Raw genomic sequence first — 4,588 nt, forward strand, 5'->3', positions numbered from 1 at the left:
GACGGCGACATCATCAATGCCTTCATCTGCGGCATGACCTGTGAGGTGCTCGTCCATGCGCTCAGCCATGAGACCCCGTGTAGGACACGGGAGCTCCTAGATGTCTCCACCCAGTAGGCCACTAGCGAGGAGGTGGTCTAGGATAACTTCAGCAGCAAAGCTAGGGCCACTGGTCACCTCAGTGGAGGCGACGGTGGTGATGACCTCACCTCATCCTAGTGGCGCCGCAACACACTATAACACAACATACCTTTGCCGACACTTTTTATAGTGGACAAAGGGTACCTTTCCCGACAGATAACCTCTCGCGAAAGGTTTTGCCGACAGTTTAGAAACAGTCACGCTATAAGCCGTGAGCAAAACTTTCGTCGACAGTTAAATGAATCGCCGACACTTTTTGTGTTGCCAAATGGTGGACCTACGCAGACAGTTGAAACCTTTGCCGACAGTTAACCCTTTGCCGACAGTTAAGACCTACGCCGACAATTTGAACCTTTGCCAACAGTTTGTATGTTGGCGAAACCATTTTCAAGGTATTTTGTGAATCATGCCCTGTCCAACAACTAAACTATCGGCAAAACTGTACTACAGATATAGATATAAATACAATTTGAATAATTTGACAAATCCACTGTTATTCATATAGAAGAAAAATCTCAATTCTTAGGAGCTAGATAGAGTTGATTCATTTTCGGAAAACAGTGTTCTCATCAGGTCTGCAAAACATGACATAGACGTTCTGAACTTGAGACGACTAACAAAAAAAAAGCCAAAGTAATATTTAATAGGCTACACATTTCCGCGGAGGACCATCCATGAGAATGCTCTAAGCTGCAGCGCCCTTGCCCTTCTTGCGCTGAAGCTTCTTCATGTAGAACTCAAGCTCTTTACCCTCAAGGATGTACCTGTTATACAAAAAAGAAAAGTATATTGTAAGGAGCTGCCTGCAATATAAGATATAAGTGAAAATAAGGGGACAACTTCCATTCTACTTGAAGCCTAGAAGGATAAATTTGTGACAGCTGCCAACATATCTAAAATGTCTAGACTCATAGTGATGGTAACATAAAGAGTATAAACAAACATTAAGATTTAAGCTACAAAAGTTAAATGGTACACAAACAGATAAGCTGCTCTAACAAAAACAAAAAAAAAGTCTAGTGGAAGTCCATTCCATAGTGAGTGAGGTACCACTACTTGAATGGGGCAGCATCAACTTGCACAAGGGTTTGAGTCCTCACAAGCTCATTGTTTGATGCATTGTAGACCACGTATCCAGGCGAAGATTCCCATTACTGATACAAAAACTTACGTGAGAACTCATATAAGAATACAGAATACAAAAAGAGATATCAAATGCGAAAGAGATGAACCCGAGAAAAGATATATCTGTAACAAACTATGATAGAGGTTGTTTTAAAAGGAAATTGACTGTCCATCGCAACAGCATATGTGCACGATTGTCAAGACAGGCTCCGCACAATCAGCAGAATGACAAAGAGACCAACAAATTATGGCTGTGCTTGTCTTCAACCTGGACGTAGGAAGGCATAGATGTTAATTTTGTTTTCTACTGAAGTATAAGCGTCGGGCAGTCACACAGCTGGCACAACAGAAAATTATGGATATAAACATATACACGCAGCGAGCGCCACCGTTGAACGATAGAGGAAACCTAAGACAAGAATAGAAATATACTGTAAATGTAAAACAAAAATCTGAAAGATAATGCCGCAGCGCTACCAAACCCAATCTAATTAGCAAAAGAGCATATGCCAGTGGAGAAATGAGCTACAAACGACAAATTAAAATATGGAAACAAACTAATCAGCACCTAGTAGCACCCTCAAATGCCGCAAACAGGAAATCTACGAAGAGAAACATACCAATACACTGTAAATGGAAAAACAAAAAATATGAAATTAAGCTAATTAAGCAGCACCTACTAAACCCGATCTAATTAGCATAGAGCAGAGGCCTACGCCAGCGGACAAATGCGCTATAAATCACAAACAGGAAAATCAGAAAACAAATTAATTAGCACCGGCAGCTCTAGCAACTTTCCAACTATTCCAACGAGAGCAACTCTAGCAGATTAATCAATAGCAGCAAAGCAGAAGCAACAGAAATGTTCAGAAACTGCATTTGCTGCTGCTGATCAGTAGCAGCCCAATAAGCAGCAGCAACTAAAAGACAACCCAGGAAAAAAGACAATTAGTTTGGGGTCCTTAAAAAGCAAAATACAAACACACATAACTGCCACATCAAAATATTTAAGCCAAAAAACCCAAAATAAAGCCCAGAAAAGCACACAACCACACAAAACCTCACACCTATTTCATGTTTCTACATTTTTCTGTACGTGTGTGGTTTTGGATTGCTTGGTTTTTGCTCTTATTCATGGTGTGCGTGTGCAATTAGTTTAATTCACCATCAGCTAGCTCTCTGTACTGCTGAACTGAGATGAGATTTGCTGACCTTGACTGTGCTACTTTGGCATATATGTATATGCTTTCTTCTGTGTTAATTTAGCAGTATATGCACCAGTGGTGAATTAACACCTTTTTGGTTGATGCTAGAATTCTGAGCAGTAGTTTACTTTCTCAATGGTTTCTTTATAGCGTCATCATCTGCAAATACTTTAGAACAATATATCTCTGAATAACCTAGCAGACATGAATGGGACAGGAAAAGTTTACTCATTGATGTAAATTTCCTATCAAGGGCTACTTTCAGCTATAAATAATTGAACAAATAAAAAGGAGCTGACAGTTCAGTTAAAATTTATCACGCAAAACATTCTTTGATTTTAAGACTGAACAACGATCATGATTTCAAGCAGTGAAACCAATTAATCTCGTAACAGTGACTCGATTCATCGTCAACTAAGAAATGACAATACAATTAACTCCAATAAAAAGGACTGCAAATGAAAGTTTTAGATCACACAGTTTCACAAGTTGCGGCACAAAGCAGAATCACATCCTATAGAGACCAAGAATAACAGGGAATAACTGATCAAACAACCTAAATAGATAACCTCTTCATCTCCCCCAATTTAATATAATATAAAAAATCACAGGAACTTGAATATCACAAAGCACCCAAAGAGATCCGACTCCACACTCCCTTTTTTACAATCGTGAGCACAACAAAATAGGAGAAAAAACATTAGAATACTATTGCATCTACATGAACACGTCAAACCCTAACACTAATTTTAGTACAAAACAACCTGCATCTAAGCATGTAGCTCACACAAAAAAATCAAATCACATAGCAGATCTGACGAGTCGAAGACCACATACCTGCAGATTGAAGCTTCGAACATCAATTGGAATCAGCAAATGTGAGCACACGTGGGTAGTACTATGCCTGTAAAGGGGGAAATGGAGAACGACCCATTCAAATAACATCAAAGATTCAAGAAAGCGAAGCAACCGAAAAACCTCAGTGCCAATCCGACCTCCGCCGCCGGCGACAGCAGCACGCCGGAACGCCTCCGTGCCTGCGCCCTCCGCCGTCCGGCGGGCAGCGGCGTAGCCCCGCAGCAGCGCAGCCACCACGTCGACCAGCAGAAGCGCCGGCAAACCTCGACGAAAACATGGATATGGCGTGACGACGGCGGCAGGGTTCACTAGCGTCAACTGCAACGACGACGGAGGCCGCCTGTACAGGGGACGGCTCGTGGCGATGGTGCCGCGGCGGAAGCCGGCCGCGCCGGGGGGGGGGGGGGGGGGGGGGGGGGGGGGCACGCCGCTGCGCCGCACCGGCGGCCATCCCTTCAGCAGGTCCGGGCGTGCCGTGCCAGGTTGGTGCGCGGGGGGCCTCCCTAGGGTTTGCGGCACGCCGGGGGCCGTCCGGAGGCACAGGAGCGGCGGAGCCACGGCGCTGGAGAGGGCACAGCGCCGACGCCGGTGAAGGGGAGGGGAGCGGCGCCGGCGCTGGGAGAGGCGAGGCGGCGGAAGGAAGAGGGTGGAGCGACGGAGACGAGAGAGCGGCGGAGAAACGGAGGAGACGAGTGGGGGAGAGGGGGAGTATATTCTGAGGGTTTTTTCGTTTCACCTGCCACTACCGTACACGCTTTCGCCAACACTGTTGTCGGCTCGGTTAGGCTATTCCGACACTTATTACGTCTACAAATGTTTGCCGACAGTTTTAGTGTCCTCAGAGCAATGCCGATAGTTGATTTGTAGCCATACAATATCATTGCCGACAAATTATATGACATTAAAAGGTTGTACAATTACCAACAGATAATGTGTAGTTGAAACCATCCATTTACCAACACATAACTGTAGGCAATTGTGCGTCATGGTATAGTGACAGGAGGACACAAGGACCGGAAGTGCCATGGGGAGGAGATGGTGACCGATGCTGATGAAAGGTCCTAATGGCTAGAGGGGGGTGAATAGCCTATTAAAAATTTCTACAACAACACTTAGCAAACCGGTTAGACAAATATAAGGCGAAGTGAATGTTGCGCTAGCCTACTAAAAGTGCAAGCCACCTACCACAATTCTAGTATCTATAGTCTCTATCCACACAAAGGCTATGTCACTACACTAAGTTAGTGAGCTCTTAAAGA

The 4,588-nt window shown here is 44.3% G+C and overlaps 1 long non-coding RNA gene across 3 annotated transcripts; it reads right to left on the reverse strand.

Moving 5' to 3' along the window:
- Nucleotides 1-765: 765 nt before the first annotated feature.
- On the reverse strand, nucleotides 766-4,095 carry LOC136520332 (uncharacterized). 3 transcript variants are annotated; one of them, XR_010775222.1, is made up of 4 exons: nucleotides 3,467-4,095; nucleotides 3,309-3,375; nucleotides 1,195-1,534; nucleotides 766-905 (listed from the first exon to the last, which is right to left on the reverse strand). It is a non-coding gene; the product is annotated as an uncharacterized lncRNA (long non-coding RNA). The 3 variants fall into 3 exon arrangements; XR_010775224.1 differs by having other exon boundaries at nucleotides 769-905; nucleotides 1,242-1,534; XR_010775223.1 differs by having other exon boundaries at nucleotides 774-905; nucleotides 1,198-1,534.
- Nucleotides 4,096-4,588: the final 493 nt, after the last annotated feature.

Source organism: Miscanthus floridulus, chromosome 18 (genome assembly GCF_019320115.1).
Source record: "Miscanthus floridulus cultivar M001 chromosome 18, ASM1932011v1, whole genome shotgun sequence".
NCBI lineage: Eukaryota > Viridiplantae > Streptophyta > Magnoliopsida > Poales > Poaceae > Miscanthus > Miscanthus floridulus.